At 41.6% G+C, this 27,416-nt stretch overlaps 1 protein-coding gene across 1 annotated transcript in view; it reads right to left on the bottom strand.

Moving 5' to 3' along the window:
* The window catches only part of BORCS5 (BLOC-1 related complex subunit 5), a 69,270-nt gene that overhangs the window by 18,060 nt on the left and 23,794 nt on the right, over window positions 1-27,416 (bottom strand). The gene's annotated exons all lie outside the window — the stretch shown is intronic.

Raw genomic sequence — 27,416 nt, forward strand, 5'->3', positions numbered from 1 at the left:
AAGGTCCCTAATGCACATCAGCTTGGTTTTCAGCCATATGCTGCATAAAGTAAGTCCTGTTTCTTCTCCTCCATTAACAATCCTGAACTCTGAGGAAGGAGCTGAGATCGGCATTTCTCTATGGGCACGGGACTCAAACTGTATTCTGGTTTTCACAGCGTGATTCTAGTGAGCTCTAAAAATCACTACAAATTCACAGGTCCCTCAAAACGAAACTGAATAATAAATGATCCACCTAAGTTATTAGGGGTGAAATGTGCCTTTTTAAAGTTTCAGAACCCTTCTATCTTCTAAGATTTTTCTTTACAATCTCTAAGACTAGCAATATACTTACCTTTTCTTTTTCGTATAGAATTAACATCCTTATCTACTTGCATGATCAGGTTTCACAAAAAGCTCACCAGAAAAGGTATTAGACTTAAAATTGGGTCACTGGTAATATCCATAGGAACAAAATTGTCCAGAGATTTCTCCTGCTCATTGTTTGTTCCCTACATAGCACAACTTGAGAACATTTGCTGAGCTCAAGCAGACGTGTGCCATACTGACCGCTTTGCCCAAAGCTGCTGGAAAAAATTACGCTTAACTCTAGGCCATCTTTTTTTTTTTTTTTTTTTGCTATTTCATTTATTTACTTTAATTTCATTTCCCTTCAGCATGAGCACAACTTTCTTCTTGTTGGGACACCATCTGTGACAAACAGCACATACACACAATCTGCTTTTCCCAAAACATCCGTCAAACTATGTAAACTGCATTCAGTGACTGCACGAATGTGCCCTTTGGGGCTCTCCGTTTACAGACAGGAAAAGACATTAAATCAGCAAATGTAAGCAAGTATTACACTAAGCAATTAAAAAGAGAGTCATAAATGCCAGCTATTTGGATTGAAAAAGTTCTTCTAAGAATGTACCTCAGTGGGAAATGGAAACTATTTTGGATGGCCTCCATGCCTATTGGAAGCTAAACTGTGACAGAGAGATCTTGCCAAAACACAAGAACGAGATAGAAACCAAGATGTAAGTTAGAAGTGTCTTATGAATTTGAGAAAGTTAAACCTCTTAGAAAACATTTGCAGACAGAAATGAAAACAAAACTAGGACAGCAACTTCATCAGATAGAATGAAGTAGGTTTATTTTTCATCAACACTCAACATTTTATTCTCTCAGGATACTCTCAATTACCCTGCACAGAAAAACTTCTCTTTCCTCATCTTAAGGAGAGGGGAGGATAATTTTGTTTTACTGACTCGTTGCCCACTACAATTGCGCTGCATGAGTCAAGAGGTCAGGAGAGAAAATGGACACTTAACCATCTCAAGACCCCATATTAGCAATAGTCAAATTATTTGTTTTACAAAGAATCATCTCCAAAAAAAAATTAAATCCAGTGATATCAATTGCTAATCTTTCAAGATTACTTTCAGCTGAAGTGCAAAACTTTAGCAAGAGTAAACCCACTGAAGGAAAAAAGACTTTTTTAAAATTTATACATTACATGGTCTAGTGCTTCCTCAGTTTGTTAATTCTGATCTTCTATAAAATGATCTTGTCAGGATAAATGTTGAAATAACATTGTCAATTTCAAATGTGTTGAATGTTCACATAGGAATAAAGAGTTCACCATACACCTGAGGCGGTTATCTGGTTTCTGCACCAATCAAATACATGATGCTATCAATCAACTAATTTTCTTTTACTACCAATCTTTCAACAACTTCAAGAGGAGGAAGAAAATTAGACTCTATTTAAGAGATTTAATTAACATGAAGTGTGTATTTTGGCCAACTTACACTGCTTATGAGAATTTTGAAGTGGAATAGGCCAAGAATTGTAAAATGAGCTATAAAGGATCACACTACTCAAACTTACATTATGTACTTACAATCTTGTACAGGTTACGTAATGCAAAAGGCAAAATTAATAAACTGTAAGGAGCCTCTAATTCACTATCCAGAAAAACACAAGCTCAAGTGAAAGGAGACATTAACTGTTCAGCTGGAATTCCTTCATAAGAAGGCAGAAGTGGAAATACAATCCAGTACAAATGTTTGGAGTAGCGATAAAAAATAAACAGCATATGCTGCTTAAAGATAAGCATGATGCTGTAGGGAGAAGCCAAAGGAATGAGCTTCTCCCAAGACCTCTGGGCTCATGCTGATGATGCCAGAGAACAATTTAGCTTAGAGTTTCAATTCTAAGAAGTTCCGACTTGCAAGAAAAGTAAACAACAGCATGACAAAGGCTCTGGCCTTCTACCTGGCAGAAATTTCCATTATCAAGAAATCAATTCTCCATTTTTTGTTGTTTACAGTAACTACTTACTACCCAAGCTATAAACATTCACATTTTATTAACATTAACGTGCCCCTCTGCTCTGGTGAGACCCCACCTGCAGTCCTGCATCCAGCTCTGGGGTCCCCAACAGAAGACAGACATGGACCTGTTAGAGTGGGTCCAGAGGAGGGCCACGAAAATGGTCAGAGGGTTGGAGCACCTCTCCTATAAGGAAGGGCTGAGAGAGTTGAGGTTGTTCAGCCTAGAGAATAGAACTCCAGGGAGACTTTACTGCAGCCCTTCAATACGTAATGGCAGCTTGTAAAAAAGACCAAGAGACTTTTTACCAAGGTTTGTAAGTGACAGGACAAGGGGCAATGGTTTTAAACTCAAAGAGGGCAGGTTTAGATTGGACATAAGACAGACATTTTTTTACGATGAGGACGGTGAAACACTGGGACAGGTTGCCCAGAGAAGTTGTGGATGCCCCATCACAGCAAGCGTTCACGGTCAGGCTGGCTGAGGCACTGAGCAGCCTGACCTAGTGAAAGGTGTCCCTGCCTGTAGCGGAGGGCTTAGACTAGATGATGGGTCCCTTCTGACCCAAACCATGCTATGATTTTATTAATTCACTGCATTTTAATTTTTAGCAAGTCAGTAGCTTTGCTCTAAAAGACCAAATGGCAACAGTAAGTCATCTTGAAACTTCAAGGAAGACAGACTGCAATCACTCAGATCCCACAGAGGTTTTACCAGGAAAGCCCAGCGGGTAGAAGCAGAGAAATGTAGGGCTGGAAAGGACCCTTCCGTGCCATGGAACTCAGATCTCTTCCCCTCCTCCTCTCCCCAGCAGCAGGCAGTGATCCTGAACAGGTTTAACAATACCGTCTCAATGAGCTCTGCACTCAAAGACAGCAGTGTACTCCTCTATAGCCATGAAAAAAACCCTTGAGACCCGTAGTAAAAATGCTGAACCAAAAGTCAGACACAGTCATGGATAGGGGGTTAAAAAGGGTGTTCGCTGGTGTCCTTTGCTCCTGTACTAACAGAAAGTTGAGGAGACATCTAGAAGCCTCTAGCAATTCAGCACTGAGAAAGCTTCAGTTTTAGAGCAGAGACGTGGCCAGCACTTCAAACCTCCAGGTATTATTAAACAACTCTCCTCTTGAAAATCACTGCTGCCTTCTCAAAGCCTTGTCCCACACTTTGAACTCTCCACTGAACAGGGCCATCCCTCAGTGACTGGTCTACATGCGGTTTGCAAGAGGATATGAGATCATATCTGTTGCAACAAAATATTTATGAGGTCACTTTTACAAGTGCCAAAAGGGGGAGAGACAGAGGTCACCGAGTGGTTCAGGCTCCCTCTCCAAACAGCCAGAACTTGAACCTGGTCACCAGCAAATCTCAGAGCAACTGACTGCTGAGCTACTACCGCTTCTTTACTGAGAAAAAGTGTGTTCCTGTGATTTTGTCTGTGATTGTTACTCCCTCCTTGTCCTCCAAGAGCACGGTTCTGCTCTTAATTGGGAAGAAAACAGCATCTAAAGTCTTAATTTCTTATTAAATTGAATACTCATTTTTTAAGCTGTTGGTTCTCTTCCAAAGAGGGAAGCATACCAGAAATCACCTTTGCACTATTTGAAACCTCAAGAAGAGGCTGCTTGGCACCTGATAAGTGATGCAACATAGCCCAGTGCAACAAGGAAAGGCGGCATGGAGAGTGTCATGGCTTGGTGAAAACAAAAGTCGGGAAACGGGAGAAGGACTACTGCAGAGCTTTAATACATGGACCAAAAATGCTTTGGCAACTGCCAAACACACTCAAGTCTTGGATATCAAATTACACTGTAAAACGAGTGAGAAGACAGACCACATTATGTGCCTGCCACAATGAAGAGAAGTCAGGATCTACCACCTACTCTGGATACATCTGATCGGTAAACAGCATGCCCATGAAGATGATAAACAGCAATTGGGACAAAGAAAGATTCACTTTTCAGCTTCTAAATAGTGCTTTAGAAAAAAAACAACCCAATACACCAAGCATGTCATGCATAGAGAAATATCATATATCACTACAAGGCTAGCTGACCCACAGACTTGACAAATCTGTTATTGTTTCCATATTCCTTGGCAAAGCAAAGGCATGTTAAAACCATTTTCCTCCTACTTAGTCATCTCCTCGATGGTTCCAGGACAGCATACACTTCCAACAAATCACATCCTACTGAGGGGAAGAAAGCTGTTAGTTTAAAAAGCGTTTTATGACTAGAAGTTTTTGAAAAAATTCTTTACATGCTATGCCGATTCTACATACATACAGAACATAGTAACCCACCATAGTTACGTTCTGCTGCTTTAATGAACAACTTGAGTGCTTTCCAACCTGAAAAGTATTACTGTTTCTTTTTGACTTCTGTATTTCCACTTGTCAATCCTCTTTTTCAACCAGTAACAGCAGACATGACAGAAAGAAAACCAATAGGTCCACAGTCGTTAATTTATTATCACAGACAGCAAAGCACACGATGCTGTGGTCTTATTACTAACTTTAAGGCCCGAAAGGGTTGCTGTCATCAGCTAACCAATCTTTCTGTGGTATGTAAGAGAGGACTTTAAAAGTAACTCCTTATTTAATCAGACCAGAAGTCTACCTTGCCCAGAATACTGCTTCCAACATTTGACAACAGTGGACATTTAGAAAACAACGTCTTTATCAGTTCTTCTTCCTCTTCCACAACCTTCCCACCTCCAAAAGTTATTAATATTAGGCACAAAATACTGTGCTCAGTGAAGCTATGATACTTGAATTTCAGTAATCCTTCTTGAAAGGTATACTTTTATCTCCACAATATCCCGTGCTAATGAGTAACAATGCTTAATTATGCACCACATAAAGAAAATTATTTTCACTAACCTTACACTTGCTACTCTGTAGTTGCTACACTGTGACACAACCTGAATCTATGGAGTGGTGTGTACTTTCTCCCATTGTCTTTCCAAGCTCAAGAGCCCCACTAATCAGCCTCTTCTCCCACAGAAGACTTAATGTACGATTCTCTCTCTCACATCTTCAAAGACCTCTAACCCGAGGCCTGAATTCCCTCTTTAAAAGCCAAGTCGATTCTACAATGTATAAGGGTCACACCTTTAACAATCCAGTTGCTTCTATAATTGTTATCCCTTTGCTGGACCTACTAATCAGCAAACCCCTTTTTTTAAAGAGTTTGCATTATAGTGTATTCCACGTCATCACCTCTTCTCCCAAGAGCAAGGTTAAATGAAAGAACAGACTACACGCCACAATTAGCAATATCTTGTCAACTTTAAGAGGCGTTTCCAGGTCTGGTACCTGTTGTGAAGGTTTGTCACTGTGTATGTTACCATTTTTTCTAAAACCTCTTCTGTGAACACTTCTCATCCATCCTTGTAAAGAATGACACACTTCTTGTGTAGTGAATGCTGAGTTAACTAATTGATTTTGCTTTTCTGAAATTGTTCTCCGAAAACAATCCCGCAGACTTTTCAGCAAACTTCTGGAGAATCAAAAAAGTTTTTATTAAGCATATTCTAGTAGAAAGCCGTTTTCAAGGAATTTCTACTTTGGTCTCCTGATGATTTCCTATTTAACCTGCTAAAGTTTGTGATCTTTTGCTCTCCTAACACAAGCTTCTTTTTGTCTTTTTTTTGAGGGGGGTGTGTGTGTGGATACCTTTTTGCCTACAGTTCCCTTCATGCTGCTTTAACTACAGTTTTTTTTCCCTCTCACACCCTTGAAAACCATCTGTGCTGCCTACAGTTTCCCTTATTTCGGCTGTTCCCAACTTCTCCTCTTACTACCCTCATTTTGTGTGAAACTCCTCTTCATAAATATAATTCGAGAGAGTAAAAACTCTTTCGGCTCTACTATTCCTCATTGAATTTGTGTAGACTATGTCTACTATTAATACAATAGCATTGAGTCATTTAATTTATCCTCATTAAGACGGCATTACTTTTAGCTTAAAAATCATTACTGTTTTTCAAGTTTCCAGGAATCTTCCTGTGTTTTAAGAGTATTTAAAAACTATCAACCCCAGAACTTGCCTCATCGAGCATTTCTAGAGCTCTTGGGTAGAAGCTACTCAGTCTGGCAAGCTTCTGAAATAAGGTCGGGCCTCAGCGGCCACTGGTTAACTATTACGGTCACCTTTCTTGTTGCTGTTTGCATGGGGACATTGTTTTGTCAGTACCTTCAGGCATCCTAAGTACCAAAAAAAGATCCTCACAAGAAACAGATGAAATTTCATCCCTAAAGACCAAGTCTTCTTTCTTGACTGTTGCAGCTTGCACAAGTTCAGAGGCAGAAATTTGCTATTAGCTGAGATAGAGAGCTCATTTCCATATATTCTCCATCCAGAAGGCCTTTACTATGACCTATGGAAAAGACATAAATGCACATGTGTGTGCGGCAGAACAAAAAGGCATTAGAATACTTCCAAACAGGTATGGTAATCAGATTTACAGGGCTCTTATTGACTAAATGCTCTGAATTTTAATTGCGTACTTCCTCTCTCATTCTTGAAGGCTAAGAGAAGACTTAAATTTTCAGCAAAGCCTGAAGAATCAAAATAGCTTTTTAGGGGGGTTGTTTTGTTTTGTTGTGGGGGTTTTTGGTGTGTTTGGGGTTTTTTTATTTTTTGTTTTGTTTGTTTTTAATAATATCTCAGTTAAATTTGGAAATACAGGCCACCCTTAAGAAAAGGGCATAGTAAAAGTCAACCATAAATAAACTGAAACAAAAAAATAAAAATAAAATCACTGCTACTCACCCAGAAATCTTTAAGCTTAAATATGGATGACTGCATGATCTTTTTCACAGACCAGTTTATTTTCTAAAAATCTCACTGATAAACCACCTTGTAATAAAATACGTATTCATTCCAAGACAAAAGTTGGCTTTGTCGACTGTGTATTTTCAATTCCTTTGAACTTTAATGGAGGAACACAATGACTGTAGGCAAACTGAATAGCTATTATGTGAGCAAAGAACATTATTTGTATTGTGGCAAGGAATGTTGGCTGTAACAGCAGATTTTCCTTCTACTTTGGAGTCAGTACCATGTGATCGTTTACTTCTGCATGGGTGACAGATGGGCTGAAGACTCTCATGCTGTCACATCATTTAGCGACTTTTCTGACTGCAGAGCTCAAATATGTTCTCAGTACGAATCCTGCACCTCAGCCTCCTAACACAGTGCAAGCTATTGCCTGCAAGATGTTACTAACCAAGATATATATATAAAAAAATCACTTCCTCTCTTGTTCCTCCACCATTTGTCTTAAAAAACAAACATTAAGAAGATCCAAGACATTCACATTTCTTTAAAAATGTAGTTTGCTACAATTCTAAGACAAAAAAAAAAACTCTTACAGATTTCCACCTATCAAGGTCACAGAATGTACATTAGAAGAAACTGTGATTCAGAGAGGGTTTGTTATTAGAAATTGTACTAAAAGAGTACTTGCTTATGATACTTCTGCTTTCCTATTGAGCCTCACTTTTGCTTAGGCTGAAATCCTGCAAAGATTTCTGTACACCATTAAAACTTCCTTCTGTCACATAGGCATGGCTACACATAATCAGTAACATGCACACAATTTTTCACACCACTGAAGCTTGCAGCTTCCCTGATATGATGACTTTTGCCCCGTACTTTGCATGATCCATACAGCGGTTAGCACAACAGAGCCTGATCATGACCTGGATTTTGAGGACTACTGCAAAACACAAATGTTTCAGTGACACGAAAAAAATCTAATTAAAATTTCTACTTAAAAAGAACTAAATCAGAAACAAATCAGAAATTCTTTCTCATTTGGATTGTTAGAAACCTAAATGTGCAAAAGGAGAAAACGGTGCAGTGAGATTTCTGTCTGCAGTTATTTGTATATGCCTCTCTAAGCATGAGATGGCCGAGTGTTACACCTTCACAAAGTTGCTGGCAGTTGCCATAAAACTGCAAGCATGTCTACTGATACTCTTCTTTAGAAGGGAAAAAGGTACACAATGTACTCTGAAGAAAAGCGCACAGTTGCACTTTGTCATCTAAAAGCAGACAAGATCCTACCCAGTCCCTCTTTCCACTGATTTTTTTTTTTTACTTTTAGACCGCAGAAGTAATATTGAAAAGAATGTTTTTGACTCTGCAGTTGCAATATTGTATGACCAGCTTCCTGCCACAGACCCAAAAGTATAAGAATAAGCATAAGACTAAAAAGAATGGATGGGATAATTCATAGGTAAGTGAGAGACGATGGTCCTGCGTCATGCCATAAGCTGTATTTACTCTGCAGCAACATTTTTTTTTTCTTATGGAAAACACATCAAGACCTACGATCATCTGATTACATAAGCACGTGATATCTGCAGGCTGCAACTGACCCCGTTATCCTAAGTACTATGCAAACCCAAAGGCCAGAAGACTAAAGTAATTTTATAAGATGAAGAATTGAGGCACCAAGAGATTAAATGATTTATCCGAGACCACATGGAAACTGCTGTCCCTTGGCCTAATGACTGCACGATCAGAACATCCTTTTTCTTCTCTTGCCCTCAAATACCAAACACCCGCAGAGCAGGCAGCAGCGAGCCTGCTTTCCTACAGCATCGTCAGCACTGAGCACTGAGCATCGACGTGGTCTCTCCCACACGGATTCTCAGACATCTTATAAAGGTTCATAAGACAACCAGAGCCAAATCAACAGCTTCTTCCCACCAACCCCCACATACATGCTCCACAAAAGCGAAGGTCCAACTCTCATCTTCCTCATCATGTGCCTCACCACAGCTCTTGTACAGAAAATGATTTGCTTCACTAAAACCACAGAGAACTAATCCAGTGGTTTCCTTTTTCCTCTAGGGTATCAAAAGGAATCAGAGCACCAGGAGATCAAAAAATAGAGTAGTGTCGGAAGAGGCTGGAAAGAAGGGATGAAAGGACATAGGGGCACTTCCTTTCAGCAACAGCAAGCTGTCACTTCACATTTTTTATGCATGCAAAGCACTGAGAAAGTCTCAACTTCACCTGTCCATCCACCTTTCTTGAAATAATAGGACCTTAACTACCTTTCATATCTCTTTCCCTCTGCAAAGTTTGGTTGAAATTTGCCAGCAGATGAAAAGTTTTCTAGGCTGTAGATGGAAAACAAAAGGGACAGCAAGAGCAAATAAACTAATTTTCTTTTAAATCAAATTTAAAAACAAAAAAAAAATCTGCAAGCTAAAACTCATTTAATTGATTCCATTACTAGTAATAAAGATTAGCCTCATGGCAATCTTTAGTTTATTTTAGACGGAAGTGCATGGATGTTCATCCACATGACACAGCACATACTAGCAGAAAAAAAAAAAAAAATCATAACAAACCAAGAGCAAAAACCAGTGTTCAGTGGTTTACAGGAAAGGTGACATCTAGAGTCACCTCTGATGACAATGTCACGTGAAGTCTGAGTACGTCTGCCATTGCAAATAACCAGCCTGTGTACACACACTAACCTCAAGTAAATTCAGCGGGGGCAGAGTACACTGTGCTGCTTTTATGAAGAGGCAAAAACACAGACACAGAGGCAATTACTACAGCGTAGCTGAAGTGCTGCAAGCCTGAGTTCACACTCTAGTTTTCTCCATGGTAACTTATTCATATGCCTTGTGCCCGAGGCCGTGTTACAGGAAAGATGATTTAAGGCCAAAGGGGCAGCCACTTCAGGCTCACAGAGTCAGATTACACCTACGACATGCCCGTAAACGAGGTATGCCTCTTCAGCACGTTTTATTAGATTCACCGATATTGCTGGCTGTTGGTTTTCTCCAAACTTTTGGGCACTTTCTTCAGCTCAGATGTCAATTTGAGAGTTTTCTGTTTGCAGTTTATTGCTACGGCACGACACAGTGCAAGACGGATGAACAGGCCATTTACTTACAGATTCGGCAAGTCCAGGACTTTGGTTTTCTTCTCCAGAGATGGAGAAAATTGTTTTAAAAGTGGCAGAAAAAAGTGTAAAGACTGCTTCACTGAAAGAGTTCCTTTTAAATAAGTAATAGGATCAGTTGAAATTTTTTATCAATGCTTCATAGTCGCAAAGCACAGTGCTGATTCTGGTGTAGTCATCGATTATACACATGAAATACACAGTTTCTATTTGGCATGTAGCAGCACTTTTCATGTATTTCCTATGTTTTTTGGATCATGACAAAAAAGTAGACATCTGTGATTTTTTTCTTCCCCTTTCCTCACTGGGATTTTTTTCTATCAGATCAAAATATAGCCCAGTGTTAGACTTAAAATCATTCACTTCTATTCTGACAAACACTATACCCCAAACTACAACTGCGTCCCCAAACCTTAAGGGTTTGAACCAAGGCACACTGCCACAGTAAAAATAACGTTACAGCAAAGAGTTATTGCCACGTCATGGTGTTTGTCCTTGTTTCCAAGAGCACTACCTAAAATGTACATTAGGGAATTACTAACTAAAACATACTATTGACACTTTCTGACCACAGGTACTAAGAACAGTAATTTGTCTCTGCTATGTGCCTTCAGGAAAATACAGTGAAGAACAAGAGTTGCTTGTAAACTTGACAGAGTTGACATTTTCTACTTTATCATCTGTTCTCACATGTGACCCAACTTATCACTCAGCCATTCTGCTAGCAATGTAGGCTTCCATTTCACATCCACATTTTAAACTGGGTAATACTTATTTCTTAGACTAGATAGCCTGGTTTTTACTGTGCACTGTGGTAACATGATCCAAAAGGTTTTTTTTTAAAAAGCCTGATTTGGGGACCGCACAAAGTTGTTCTCTGAAGGCTTTACCAGCCTGACTTACAAATGGCTGCACTACTCAGGAGTGGAAAAGCCCAAGTGGGGCTGATGTAACTTTTTAAATGATGCAACCCGTATGTACATAGCTTATACAGCATATAATTCACAGAAGTTAAGTAACTGCTCCTTACTTTTTCATATAACAAGTTTACCTGTACTATTTTGTTTATTAGGGTAAGTGGTTACCTACTAGCAAGTCCAATCGAGTAAAGGAGAGAAAGGTGTACCCACTGCATTTCTCCTGTTCAGTACAAAGTGGGGAAGCATCACTTTGGGAACCTGGCTGCCCTCACACAATTCCACTTCTTTCTTTCGCAACCTCACTGTTCAAACAGCACAAAATTATCCAGGAAGAGCCATTTTCTATTTAAATGATGCTACTATCTGACATTTCTTCTGTGAATGCCTGCTGTTGAAGTCTGAACCAACGTTTTCAGCCCTGTCCTCTCCCCACCTGCATTTAAATATTCAGATTTTGTTCCTGCCTTCCCAATTCAAGTTAGCCAAACTCAAGCACTCGTCTACTTTTCCCTCTCAGTCTGTTTTAATTCTTTTTCCGCATTCATTAGAACTTATTTTCGAAATAACTCAAGGGATACAATGGATGTAATTTTCCCAGCAATATTATTACCTAAATGACTATTACTGTTCCCAACATTGTATTGCAACATAAGGGTATCTTTCATGGCCAGAAGGAAACACGGAGCTGGCATGAAATTATAACAACTAAACTTAGGATACTAAGGTTGAGTTGCGGAGAGGAGGAGACGACAGCGCTCACACTATTTACTTTTGACAGTGTTTAAAAAACTAATCACTCAGCTTTGTGGGGCTTATTAGGGCACCTAAAACATTCAACAGTTACACAGAAATAAGTGGCCTGCTGTGCTCTGTATTACCTCCACGTTTATCATCTCCTGTCAAATACTGTCAAGTGGCAAAGTGCCTTGAAGAAAGACAAAGCACAATAAGGAATCCCTAGCATGAAGTGTTTTAAAATCCCTGGGGGAAAGGGGAGGGGGAAATCAAGCAAATTGCACCTCCTCTGTAGTAGACAGTTTACATTCCCTTTGCACTTCAGTAAATGAACTCATTAGTAAAATATTATGAAAGAACATCATCTTACTATTAAAATAAGCTGCTACTTAAGCAAGTGTTGAATACCTAATGACAATGCTTGTGTGATCCTGTCCTTATAGGAAATCCGTAGGTCACAGTAATCTAGGACTACTGCTTTTTATAAGCTACCAAGCAGTAACAGCACGGGGTAAGTGAGCCTGGGAGCTTCTTGAGCCCTGGCTCCCCACGCTGGAAGACAATGACTCGAGTCCCACTGTGGCCATCAGCCCAGGGAGACACATCTTGAGGACGGCCCCGACAACGTCCACATTTCAGCTCCAGCAAGCCTGTGCATCACTCCCTCTGCGGTTAGAGATACCCAGAATATAACAACTCATTTCTCCCTCCACTTAACCCCCCCAAAACAGTGCAGCTGTAAAAACATCTCCCCCTCCCCCTCCCCCCTTATTTTCTTCTTAATATACAGTCTGCTGCTGATGTGCTCACACACAGCACGAACCTATTTCCTAAGTCTGTCATGGAAAGTATCCGTCATTTTAGAGCTAATCTTCGCTTCCTCAACGTAACGTTTCTAAATACATGGTAGGTGGAGTTCTGCTCATCCTAAATCACATCTCCCTCAAGGTACTTATAAGGTCTATTACAAGACCTATAAGCCTTTATAGCTGGAAAGCCTCCTGTCCCTGTTTAAGAGGGTACCCTCACAGAACTACATCCTGAGCTGACCTTAGGGTGCTCTGCCACTGAAAAGGGGATGAATCTTGTTGCTCTGCCACCCCTCCTTGCCATACAGGCCAGGTCCCTTCCTTGTACCAGTTCTGGTTCTCACTGAACTCCTCCACAGATGGACTCAGTTCATCAGCCTACCTGAAAACTACCCACTCATCGCTATTAGTTCCCACCAGCCCAGCAAGCCAAACTGGCTCACAAGGAGGCCAATAAGCCTCAGAAGCAGCACAAAACACACAGTCATAGGTATGACCTTCCTCCTCAGCTGTTACATCAGCTCAGCGCATCTCTGGAGATGACCCAGAGACAGACATTCTTCCTTCACCTGAGGCAGAGCCTGACACACAAAATTGTAAGACCCCCACCCCAGGCACAGGATGCACTCTTAGCATCCTCTAATTACACTAAAAGAGAAAGAAAAATACATCAAGTTATGGATACATACAGCATCAGAATACCACCAGTTCAAGTAATTATGGGTACATGAGGACATCTGTCAACTCCTTCTGCTCATAACACTAGGAAATAAGCACAATAGCCAAATAAAACTAAAACCACTGAATAGTTACTCAACTGTTATGTATTTTATCTGGTGTGACTTTAAAAAACAAAACAAAACAAACCAAACCCAAAAAACAACAAACAAACCAGACTTTCTGATTTGGTTTATCGCAAGAGAAGCTTAATGGCATTTCAGTTAACACATCTCCATCAGGTACTGCTTGTGCACAAAGTCAGCTACAACTCTTGGCGAAGCTCCGGCTCTGTAACCTGTCTAACGATTGACAAGGGGCCTGAGTTGGAGCGCAGAGCTGCAACACTCAGCCCCTGCGGCTCACGCGTTGAGAAGCAAGGCTTGCCCCCACAGCTCAGGCTTCCTGCCACAGCAAAGGGGCAGCGCCCACCTCCTCAGCCCCAAGAGCCTGGCTGCCATGGAACTGCTCTGCCAACAGCACCCAGGGCCTCTGGATCCTGTGGCATCCAGGAGGAGCCCCTGAGCAAAACAGAATCTGTCAGCCATCTCTCCCCCTCTGCAAGGTACCGCTGAGCAGAAAGGCACCTCAAGAAAGCCACATTATTCTACATTAATATACATATACGTGCCCATAAAGCTCAATTTCTCTTCACTCACCATTGTTGGTGATACTGACAGCAATTCATTCTCATATTCTGTACAGAAGGTTCTGACTTCAGATAAGAAATAAAACACCAGGAAAGGAAGGGATGAGCTGTAAAGCCAAAGACAGCCTCATTGCCAGGCAAATACTCTTCTTTGTCATAAAAACAGGGAGAGGGGAAAAAAAGGAAGAATGTTTCCAAATTAAATTTTCAAGATTATACATGAAAACATATCAAAAATTAAACATTTGGTGGGACATTATCTGCATTTGCTGCTATTTTTAAACAACGGAGGTGAGAAACAGTTATTTTTCACTACACTTCGCACCTTTAAAGCTCTTATAATAGTCATGTCATGCAAATTGTAGACTCTCAGCATTCCCTGAGACAGCACATAAGACTTTCTGCTTTTCAGGTCGCTACTGAAGCAGGATCACGCTCCGATGCTTACAAGTGGTCACTTGGTGTTGCACTACCAACCAGAGCTGGGCTGCTCTTCCACAGAAATTTAAACAGACGTAGGCTCAGCTCCCGCACTGGCATTTGCAGGGTTAGGGGTGCCCAACCAGCCCCAGAAGGGGCTCTTGCTCTCCCACCCACCCCCTTCCCAAAGGGCTGTGCCCTGCTCTGAGCCCAGCACCCCCTTTCCCAGGCTTAGCCCTCACACAGCTGTGGGACATACTGGTTCAAGCTGGCTGATGCAGAAAAAAATCTTTCCCCTCCTCAGCAGAACTGCTTCTTCTCCCCACTGGCCCAAGCCACGAACAGAGGCTATCCGCCTCTGGGAAACACAACGTAGGGTGGCTGACTCGTCAACACCAGAGACAAGCTGCATCACTTCACCGCTGCCTGTCTACAAGAGGTAGCTGTATACTTTCTTCCTGTGCACCATCTGCAGCCTTAGTAGCTTCTCTAACTTTCAGAAAACCCTCCATCAGGCCCAGTATAATAGTGAACGCAGCAAAGTCCTACGAACGATAAAACCAGGTCTAAGTGATCTCTAACTATTATGCCTACCACTGATTCACCAACTGGAAGATAGTTTTGAGGTTAGGTTCATTTACAGAACGCAATCTCCGCTTTCTTAGGTTTCTCATGAAGGTGATAGATCTTGCATGCTTAAACTTTTGTCACATTAGCCTCACCGGTACTGTCAGGATAGCTGCGTGATCTGCAGCTGTTAACAGAAAGTAGCTGTTCCAGATGCCATTTTGGTATAGGGTCCTACACAGAAGTATATCCACTTCTGCAATGACTTTAGCACTGCTTTTCAAACTGTACTAAAATAGGCTCAGAGGTAGATCTCAGAAAAGGGACAGGGAAGGGGAACAGCCACAATTTTAATAGAAATTGCAGGGGAAGAATTTTGATCATCTGAGAATCTGTAACCACAGGAGTGATGACAGAAGAGCCTTACCATTTTTTGTTCTGAAATAATGAGATATTTCTTGCTTTCACTAATATAAATACATAGCAACATATATTTGCTCCCCATCTCCACTCTAACAAAAAAAAAATCTAGAAGCAATATGAAAACAAGTCGTAGTAGTGCAGACATGTATGCGTCTTTTCTTGGTTTGGGAGAGAAAGAATAGGAAAACTAACTCTACAGAAGACATATTAGTGACATCCAACAATATCTAACTCCCCAACTGCCTTAAAATTCAGGTACAAAACAGTTTAGAACATGTTAAAACTTAAAAGTCCAGAATCTGAAGACTCTCTTAGAAACGTATTAGTACCTTGAATGTTTTCATTTAACTCTCTAATTAATAAATATGTTTTGTTTTTTTTTTTCCCCCCCTCTTCTTCTAACTGTATTTAGGGAGAGGACAGCACCTGCAGCAGTTTGATCCTGGTAGCTTTCAATGAAGGAGCAGAGCACACAACAAACCTGACCGTTCCTCCTTCCCAGCTACACCGCCTGCACTTCTGAACGGCTGCAGCACAAACGCAACTGCCTTTCCTTGTCCAGTCTGCCTCGAAGCCTGATGTGCTGTTCTTCGTTCATACCCACAGCTGAGCCATTGCAAGAGAGGTCTGAAGCGTGCACCAGTCTAGTAAGGTCATTCAGCAGAGAGCACTGAAATCTATTCAATCAACGCCACGCTAGCTGAATTTTTTGAATGAGATAGCGTGGTCTAGCAGGAAGCCATCAGATTAAAAAGCTTCCAGAGAGTCACACATACCTGAGGGAATCACGTTAATGAGAGGGTAAAATGTAAAGCTTTGCCTCCTTACACTACCACAGTGGCTCTAAAAGCCTGGTGATGACAGCCAGTTGATTGAAAGTTACACTGCTAAATTGATTTGCAAAGTTTGTGCCCCCAGCAGTCCAGCTTTTAAATCCTTTCACATTCTGAAAAGTAATGGCTCAATTTTCCACAAATGCTCAATATCCTGAGAGGTTGTTTCTTAGCTACACAAATACCTTACAGATGTTTGGGTAGCTGTAGGCTGCTCGTAGCAACATGTATACATGGTGGAGATGAGGAAAGGGAGGAGAGGGCACAGAAAATACCTCATGTCTATACTCCTATAAGGCTCACTATCAACACTTATTCCAGTTCAGAAGAGCTCTTTTCTAGTTTTAACTTGTGCTACTTTAGAAATGGTTTGCTTTGAACTGGAATACATGAACAGAAAGAGAGCAAACACCACTTAACTTCTATTTTTATTATGGAAAGAAAAAAAAAGTTATCAGACCAAGTCATACATTTTTTTAAAAAATAACAAACAAAAAGCTGTGTCACTTCTGTGCTCTACAAGAGCATTCATACAGGTGACAACCTGCAGTAGCTGTTCCAGTACAGACAGCTCATAGACTAGAGGCTGTTAATGATTTCCCATGCTTTTTTGCTTTTAGAAGACTGTTTAGGTTTTAGAACAAAAACTCATTGTATCTACATCATTCATTCATTGTATCTACACCTTTTCTGAGGTGCTTTCCAATGCTGCTTACCATCAAATTCACCAAATACCAGCAGTTACTTGTTAGTTTCAGGGCAATACCTGTTGGAAGGCAGATTTCACTGTTCTATTGCCTGCCTGCTTTTAAGTCTCTCCTTCTGCAGACAAAACTTGGCATTACTTGAAGTACAAAATATGATGAAGCTTTAAAAGAAGGGTATGCAGGGTTGAGGGCAAGGGAAGGTCCTCCTATTCATTGGCCAGGCACTGAAGCTACCAGAGGTCACAAAATCTGAACTTCTTTATTCAAGCAAAAATTCCCATTAAAGTCCAATGAAGTTTTGTTGAATAAGAGCCACAGGAATGAACCCATAGTACACTCTCGACTGGGAGCAAGTCAAAGCAAATTACGCAATGGCTGTCAGGAATCTGTGTACAGCTCTTCAGAGCCGCAGTGTGGGAGGAGCCCTGAAGCATCCTTAACCTTTGTCTATTTACGTCCCAGCACTAAGACTCCTTCCAATAAAACAAGCCATGCTTTTATATATTTTTATTAGCCCGATTTATAGCAAACAGTTCTCTCGTCCTCTTCCTCTTTCCTCTCCCCTCCTTCCCACCCTTTCCTCTCCCTTCCCTTTGCCGTGTTGTGCTGTTTGTGTGGAAAAAAACGAGCTCCCGCCCTTGCCAAGAGTGACATCAACTCATTCTTATCCGGTGATGTCCAGCAGAATCTTCCTCTGATAAACATTTGCTCAGTGTCAAAGCCCCAAGGTTACTGGCTGCACTTTGTTTTCATTGTCCCTTGTTTTCCGACACTTCGCTGCTCCTTATACATTGAAATCCTCCCCCCATGTCTCCAACCCGGAGCCAGAGTGAGGCAGTGAACAGGACATTCCTCCCGCTTACCCGTGCCTTCCCGCCACCCCCTTCCCTCTGGAACAAGAATCTGTTTGTCTTTTTATGAACAATAAAAAGCTGATACTATGGAGAAGAAAAAAAATAGGAACAAAGCGTATGCAAAAAGCAATTCAGGAGTACGGACTTAGGGATTTTTGAACTTTATTTTCTCTTTTTTGTACAGATTTTCTTACATCCTTCCCTAGCATGCTCTAAAGTTAGTCAAGAGGCATAGCTGATTAATGGGCTGATGTACCTTCCTCTTCTTGCACAGCAGCATGCTCCACCAAGACTCAGCAATATTTGCTCAAATCTGGCATCTACGTTCTCTCATGCTTCTGGGCTCACCTCCATCTGATAAAGCACCTCAGATTTTTTCCTCTTGTCATCTCCCTCCTTTTTCCATCCTCTCCTCAGAAGCCACCAGCTTTCTGGAGCAAAGGAAAGCAGATGATGCTTTTCCTCACACGCTCCCCTAGCATTTTACCCAAGCTGACATTTATCTGAAGTACATTAACCTGTGCCTTCAGGCAAGTAGGACTGATTGAAATGCATTACTCTTTGTCCCAGCAACATGGAATCCACGGACAAAGCAAGGAGGAGAGAAGATTTTGCTAAAACCAAAAGAGCTGAGTAGAAGTCAAGAGACTGTACAAATCCACTTGTACAGTTTTCCAGAAGGAAAGGTCTGCTGTAGTTGGAAGGAGATGTTCTGGTTGCATCAACCTACAGACTCCTGCTTTTCTCGGAAACTAGTCCTAAAATCTCCTCCTCTGGTGTTCAAGAGCCCTGAAATGTCCAGCAGTGAACAACGAATCAAAATAGCCACTTTTTAGCCTGAGATGGCTCCTATCAGTCAGCTCTACAGAAACTTCAACTTACAGGATAACAGATACATTGCATCTACAACTGTGTTCTTCCTTGGGTAATCGGGGAGAAAGAAAAATCCACTTGTACAGTTTTCCAGAAAGAAAAGTCTGCTGTAATTGGAAGATGTTCTGGTTGCATCAACCTACAGACTCCTGCTTTTCTAGGAAACTAGTCCTAAAACCTCCTCCTCTGGTGTTCATGAAAAGGTTGCAGCTGTTATGAACAGCTTATAAAAACAATGTCCTTTTAGCTTCCAAGTGACAGAATGAAGGTCAATTACCTTCAGAAAGCAAGTGAAGGAAAAAATTACTTTCAAATGTTAACATTAACACATACCAACTGTACTGGAGCATTAGACGTACTGAGGAAAACCAACATGGCAAATTACTCCCTGCCACCACCACTTAGAGGAGTCTTTCAGAAGAAAGAGAAGGAGATGACCTGGTTTAAAACAAAGCCTAGAAATCCAGTGTTCAGCCAGGTCAGTCAACCTGTCCTTCGATTTTTCAACCTCTCCAGTTCTCAGCAGTGCAGCTAATATCACTTGGGGATCTCACTGTTCCTGCGAATTCACAAGTTAGCAATACCTGCTGCCACAGGGCCACCTGCAACATCCTCTTACGCAACAGCAAACTCTGTCCTTGTGTAGTTTCTCACTGTTTTTTATGCTTCCTTTATTAGTGTTTTCTATTTCAGACAGAAAATGTTAATAAACAAGACAGTTCCTCAACTCATAGTCTCATTTTCTAAAAGCCTTGACTGCTTTCATTGAAGTTCATGACCATGCCAGTGCCCTGAACAAGTAGGCAGAGTACAAGTAACAGCCATGATCAAGGTTAGATAAGAAACATATTCTCAAACAAACTGTAAGGGAGGAACATACAGGCTCTCGCATGTACTTTAAACAACAAATGAGACATATCTTGAATCAGTTTCCAATGAGAAGGTGGCTTATCTTTTAGAAAGATGTTTGGGAAGATCAAGGTCTTATTTCCTCTTTACATAACAGCTCTTTTCAAACTGTAAAATATTAGGAGTAGTTAAAACAAAAGTCATTAGCCTGCAAATACATATTTTGCAAAGAAAGGTCCAGTAGATTAATCTATGTGCTACTTATGGAAAAGAGAGAGAGGGTCCCAATAAGACAGCTATCTAAATGAATGGAAATTCTCCTCTTGCCTTTAAGGCCTAGTAAGATGATACATCGCTACCGCAACAGATTGCCTTCAAGGTTATCCTGCCGCTTTTCACGACTGAACAGCCAGCCAGATGCATCAACTATTTACATAGAAACAACACTACAATTCTGTAACTGAACATGTAATATCCTTCCAGGGAAGCCATAAAAACCTACACAAACAGAAACGACACATGCCAACCTTAAAATACAATTAAAAAAATACAGTGATTTTCGAGAATACACAAAGTACATTTTTAGCACCAAATTCATTACAAGCATTTGCACTGAAGCATCTTAACTCAGTGGTCAAAGCTTGGGTGGAAAGGAAAGGTGAGAATTTTTTTTGAAGGTATACGAACACATCCATTTGATGCTACCGTATCAATGGTTGCTCTACCGTCCTAAAGGTGAAATAGTCAAGATATACCTGCCCTTCTAGCAGCCTTCCAGCACCTAAAGGAGGCCTACAAAAAAGCTGGAGAGGGGCTTTTTACAAGGTCATATAGTGATAGGACAAGGGGCAATGGCTTTAAACTGAAAAAGAGAAGATTTCGATTAGATCTAAGGAAGAAATTCTTCACTCTGAGGGCGGTGAAGCATTGAAACAGTTTACCCAGAGAAATTGTGGCTGCCCCATCCCTGGAGGTGTGCAAGGCCAGGCAGGATGAGGCTTTGAGCAACGTAGTGTAGTAGAGGGCATCCCTGTCCATGGCAGGGGGTTTGGAACTAGATGATCTTTGAGGTCCCTTCCAACTCTAACCATTCTATGGTTCTACGATTCTGTGATTCTATGATCTAGTGGAAGGTGCCCCTGCCCATCACATGGGGGTTGGAACTAGATGATCTTTAAGGTCCCTTCCAAACCAAACCATTCTATGGTTCTATGATTCTATGAAGTAATTGTTGGCTGATACATCGAGACATAGCTTCACAGGAAACCCAGGCGACATTCACACTCGTGCTCATTATAGGGTTGAGTTTCTTTCTAGGGTATTGTAATTTATGATATTTGCATGAGTATTTCTAGTATCTGGAAATGGGATGTCTGGTCACAGAAATACTAACAGGGACACAAATTCCCAAATGACCTTGACTATAATTAACCATCTAATTATAGTGCCATTTGCCCTACCAACACCTCTCCAGTAGTCTCTGGCTGTTTTGTCTCAACAGATACATTGACTGCAGAATTTGCCAGAGCTGCCCTCTCAGCAAGATAAACCCCTGTGTAAGAAGAGGGGGGATAGTTGCAATACAGGAATTCAGATGCTTACGAACAAAATAAGCACTTTTTCATAGCAAGAAGAAAAAACATACAGCAATGCTGTCTCAGGGGTTTAATTAGCTTAGTAGGAACATAGATAACAAGACATCTTATCAGGAGCTTTGCTTTCAACAAAACCAATTAGTATCAATTTGAACAGAACAAGCTGAGATAAACGTGTACATAACATGCATAACCTTGAGGTTCACAATGCCTAATTATTAAGTACTGGATCATTTCCCATACTCAAGAGAGAAAAATTTGTATAAATCAACAGTAATCAAAGGAAAGTTGTTCTCCTATGGGGACAAGAAGGGTTTGAATCCAGTACATTGATCTCAGCTAGCTGTCCTTGTGAAACTGAGCCATGGGAAGGCTCGGGGGCTTTGAGCAGCTTTGAGATCTTCAAATCAGATTGTGAACTTTTCCATCATATCATTTTGACTTATTTTTCTTTAAAAAATAAAACACAATAAAAATCAGTCTACACTTCCAAAGTCTCTTATAAGAGACAAAGGAAAAGCTAAGCCACAGCTCAATAGCAGAGCTCCCCTTCCACCTGAAACTGTACTTACGCACCTCCTTTCCTCTCCCTGTTCTTTTGCAGCATTCTCTACCTGCTTTTCCATTACTATTTATTTTTCATCTCCTGTTTCCAGCTATATTTATCTGGATTTTTGAACTAGCAATAGTTTGATCAGTCCTTATTTACTGATACAGATTTTAACTTCATACAACCTCTAAATAGGCTGGATGAGCAGAAAGTCAGGTGGATTGAACACCGGCTGAGCTGCTGGGCTCAAAGGGCTGTGATGAGTGGCATGAAGTCCAGCTGGAGGCCAGTTACTACTGGTGTTACTGCAGACAGCAATACTGGGGCCAATATTGCTTAATACGTTCATTAATGACCTAGATGATGAGACACAGTGCACCCTACACAAATTTTCAGAGTATACGAAACTGGGAGGAACAGCTGACAACACCAGAGGGTTGTGCTGCCATTCAGACGGATCTCAACAGGCTGGAGAAATGTGTTGATGGAAATCTCATGAAGTTCAATAACAATAAACATGGAGTTCTGCACCTGAGGAATAACCATCCCAAGCACGAGTACACGCTGAGGGCTGACCAGATGGAAAGCAGCTTTGCAGAGAAGGACTTGTGGGTCCTGGCAGACGAGGTGAACATGAGTCAGCAGTGTGCCTCTGCAGCAAAGACAGCCAACAGGCTGCACTGGGAAGAGTTGCCAGGAGATCAAGGGAGGTGATCTTTCCCTTCTGATCAGCACTGAAGAAGCCACCTCTGCAGTACTGTGTGCTGTGCTGGGTTTCCCAGTATCAGAGAGACATGGACATATGAGCATGAGTCCACTGAAGGACAAAGGTTTGATTTTTCACCCTGAAGGTGATCAAACACTGGAACGGGTTACCCAGAGAGGTTGTAGAGTCTCCATCCTTAGAGATATTGAAAACACAACCAGACACGGTCCTGAGCAACCTGCTCTGGCTGACCCTGCTTTGAGCAGAGGAATTGGACTAGACTTTTACCAGAGCCATCTGTCACTCAGCAATTCTGAGCAACAGGCAAAGACAAAAATTCAGCATCATAAGGGCACTAATGTCTTGTAAAGACTGTTTATGTAATCCCTACTGCTCTTAACAAACATTATAAAACTACTTTGCACGTTAATCCCTTTGCAGTAGGCTCATACCACATCCTTTTGACAGAGAGCTACGAAGAATCTTTACCAGAACAGGACCAGCTGCAAATCAGTGCTTGTACCATGCCTCTTTTATCCCACTTGGTTAATATAAACTAGTCAAGTCTAGTCTGAGTTAGAGAAGTAGCAGCAGCAAGGAGTACTCTGTTTGCATTCTGGCGTACAGCAATCACTGCCTGCGAACATAAAATGCACATGTTTCTTATAACATGAAGGAATGCTTCTGGATCACTTGGGCCAACTGAGAGCATTTCAAATTCATTCACAAGGCCTTCAAATTCCTTTCTTAGTTGCTGAAAAACGGAGCAACATCATTGTGGTCGGAATATGAACTTCAGGCTATTGTAATTACTTTTGTTTGTGTAAACGTACTCATGCACTCACCCCACACATTTAGATTCAGTGCTACTCCCATAACTGCACTGTAAGTTTCACAACATGTAGTATTTTTTCTTACGGCATTAGCAAAGTTATAGGATTATCCCCTGTACTCCTAGACATCCCGGCTGCAGAGAGCTTGGAAACATATGTTATTCCCATACTTCTTCATTTGCCTTTTGATTTTTTTTTTTTAATAAAAAGCAAAATTCCTAAGTGGCAATTTTAATGGTTAGAATGCAACTCATCAGTGCTTGAGGCTGATAAAGACAGCTGTCATTCATCCAGAACACTTCAATCTAAGTCTTTATTTAGAGATAACTAAGGTAAAAACAGGTGTTTCAACTTACAATTCCTGTGATGCCCATGTAAGTTCTTAAAAATCATGCATGACTACCATCCAAAACTGTAGTACACAGGAACAGTCCCCCAACATCACATAGGAACTAGATACTAACCCCCCACTCATGCAGCTTCTGCCACCCGCACCCCCTGGCTTCAACAGCCATGCAGAGCTTGTCTTTTTAACAGGAGCAGCTTTGTCCTCCCCTCCTCCAAGCGATGGGCCTGAAGCCCCTCTATGGTTTTCTTTACCAAGAGCATTCCAAGCTCTAGGTCAGAAAGTCATTCCTTTTGCCTCATGTACCCCAACCTCTATCCTTCTAGAGCATACCAAATGTCAATAGCTATTTATATCCAACTTCACCCCTTCAGTCTTTAAGGATACACTCACTTCTCTACCAGGCCAATACCTTAAAACATGTTTTGCAGGCTCCACTGGTTCTGATACCAAAAGATCCTGATGTCTCAGTACAACTCAAAAAGAAGAAAGTCAGTCTTTGTACGTTCTGCCATAGCTGCCCCATCATATCTTTGCATGCTTTAACCAGGTGGAATATGGATTAAGAGAAGTTTGTAGCAGGATGCATCTTCTGGGTTTCACTGCAAAAGTCCCATTAGTCAAGAAATTATGCTGCTGCTAGAGAAAGAGAACATTAATGTGCATTCCTTGACAATATCACTGCCCTTGTTTGCAACAGATTTTTCCAGCAAAAATTGGAAGAGGATGAAAATTCTCTCCTTTTCATTTTTATCCAAGCCCATAGGATATCTTTAAAATTCAGACAGCACTTTTACCAGTTTTCTCTTATCTTAAAACTGGCAGCAAAACAAATAACTTCTCTGCAGATGAGGACAGTTCATGGAGACTTAAACTCCAAGACTGAAAGGGGATAAAAAACCCACTTGTTTTTGCTTTGCATCTGGTTTTAGGACTGTAGGAAGAAATACAGTATCTCAGCATACAGGTTAGGCCAATTTAAGTCAAACTTGCTGTCCTACTCCCCCATATTCAATTGTCCATGCTGTACTGACCTTTCCTTTACATTGTCACTGGTAGTCCTACAGCTCGGTGGAAAGCTAGTTCAGGGAAAGAAAGCTAGTGATAGAGAGGATAGGGTTAAGTTTTCAGTTGGCTCACCTCCCTGTCTGGCTGTATGAGAGGCAGGGATAACACCGAGGACTAGGGAAAACCAGACTGCCTTCAACCAGCTTCAAGCTCAAACTGCGTTCGGTGAGCCAGCTGGAACGCGAGGAGATGAAACCCGCTGTGCTCATGTCTCTCCCCAAGGACCACTTCAGTGCTCGAGGTGTGTACAATGCACACGTGAGGCAAACATGCTTAAAAATGAAAAGCTCTATGAAGAGGTACGAGCCAACGCTGAGCGAGCAGGCACAGCTACAAAGCCCAGTATAGTCTCTTGCAAAAGATACAGGCGTGCGCCTGGAGGAAGCGCACAGCCCAAGCTCAGGGATACCCTTAATAGCTGCATTAGACAAGAATGATTCTGCCTCGGTGGTTTGGTTTGAGTCTCCCTGACACTGCCTTGCACTGTCTAAAAATCAGTCCCTAACATACATTACGCCTCACCAAGGCACTCTGGGAGCTCACAGAGGAACGGTACTACTGCTGAGGGTGCAAGTGTCTTCCCTTACCACAAGCAGTCCACCCCCAAAACGTTTAGAACCAAGAGGACATCGCCTTGCAAGCCAGACCCACAGATGTGATGCTCCCAGTCCCCAAAAGCCTTGGGCATAGTTTTCCGAACACAGAACTGCCACAGCCGATCACTAACTAGAGGTCTGACTAGTCCTGCATCTCCTCTGCAATATTAAGAGCCGCAGAATCAGCAGAAGCTGGGTAACCTAGCTTGATACCTAGAAACCAGCACAGACTCAAAAACATAAGGTTTGATAGTCCCTCCAAAACGTTTGGTAATCATTTATCCTGACAACTCCCTCTATTCCTAACCCCTAAGCAAACATCCAACTCCTTTTTGAACCTTGTTAAATTCTTGGCCCTGTCAGCATCCTGTGGTCGACGGTTCCAGCATCTAATTGCAATTCCTAACTTCTGGAGCGGCCTGCCGTGGTCTCTCCCACTTGAACACCAAGCCCACTCCGCCCACATGCAAACGAAGAATGTTCCTGATAATCCTTTTGAATACATCTGCTTCAGAGCAGAGCGCTGCCTCAGTGCAGGTCTGCACCAGGCCTCCAAAACCCACACCTCAGACCATCAGGAATTGCAGAAAGGCGAGAAGTAGAATGCCTATGGCAGGCTATTCCCTGCAGCAATGTTTTTAAGCAGCAATTAATTCACTCTGCCAGGCAAAAATAAATAATGCAAAAGCAGAGAACAGTAAAGCTGAATCAGAACAACAAAATATTCAAACCATTAATAGAAAGGAGATGCTCTGGTTTTATCAGAGCACACCTGAATTAAAGATGTGTTCCTGTAACACAGCAGTCCCTAGAAAACAAAACAGAAAACGCAGACTGAACGTGTCAGGCACATACACACACTAATGTTGTATCATCTCCTCCCTTGCATCCTGTGTATCAGGGAGCCCAACTGTACTGGCCAGTTTCCAGAATGAAATCATATAGTCTGCTATCAGCACTACGAATTTATATTCCCAGAAAATCCTGATGTCATAGCCTGAGAGCAATTATCAATGAGGAATTATTGATTTTAATGTCAAGTTGTGCAACCACTTGAGAGGAGGAGGTATAATAGAAGAAAGCAGCCAGGAATGAACAAGTTATTCAATGATTTTAAAAACAAAAAAGAATTAGTAAGAGTCTTTGATATCTAGAACAATTTCAGTCATGGCCAAAAAAAAAAAATGTATCTAATTTTATTCCACCAGAGACTTATTGTTGGGTCCAAATTTTTTACTGTAGTTTCTTGGAACAGAAAAAAGTTTCAGTTCAGCTGAAATGGTCAATATACATGTGACTGACAATATAAATAGCAGAAGTACAACCTATTAGACCAATTTTACCCAGCAAATGCTGCAGTCAGACATGGCAGGCATGACTTCATCTAAAGGGACTGATGCACCCTGGAGTTCTAAGCAGGATCCGGGAGCAGACAGCATGATGCCAGTGTGCACCTAGCAGGCTAATACCAGCAGGAAGTTCAAGTCCTCTGCAAAACCTGAGTCTCACCGAGGCTATAACAGGAAAAGCTCTTTTATCACACCTGGAGACCAGCTTAGATGCTGATGTGTTTCAGCGTATCATCCAAACAAGTGCTGGAGCCAGCACAAAGGGAAGGTTGGGAAGGGACCTGGTCATCAAGCAGGAACACTTAGCTTAAGTGCCACAGAAGCAAAGCCTTGGTGTGAAGTTGTATCAGCTCACTCCTAATGGTTCGTCATTATCAGAAAGAGACAGCCCTGCATCTACCTCCTCGCTTGTGCCAACCCTGGCACTTGTCTGATAGACCAGCAAACCAAATCAACTTATTAATGGTGGAAAATTAACCCAGCACAAAAAAAAAAGTTTTCCACCAGGTTAGCAAGACAAATCGGCTTCACATAGGGTCAGATCAGTGTCAGACTCTATGAGGATGAATGGAGGGAGAACAGCACGCAGGAGGAACGTGAGGGGGTGTATTCTCCTCCTTTGGGCAGGAGGGAGCTATTACATCAGCTCAAGCTACATTGCGTAACTTGACCCTGAGGAGCCAGACTGTCTAACTTTGCCTTGGAGAGGACATCAACCTCTCTCCGCTAGTCTGCATTCAGAGTTTTCCAGTTGTGTACAGCATCA

This window comes from Tauraco erythrolophus, chromosome 4 (genome assembly GCF_009769465.1).
Source record: "Tauraco erythrolophus isolate bTauEry1 chromosome 4, bTauEry1.pri, whole genome shotgun sequence".
In the NCBI taxonomy this organism is placed as follows: domain Eukaryota; kingdom Metazoa; phylum Chordata; class Aves; order Musophagiformes; family Musophagidae; genus Tauraco; species Tauraco erythrolophus.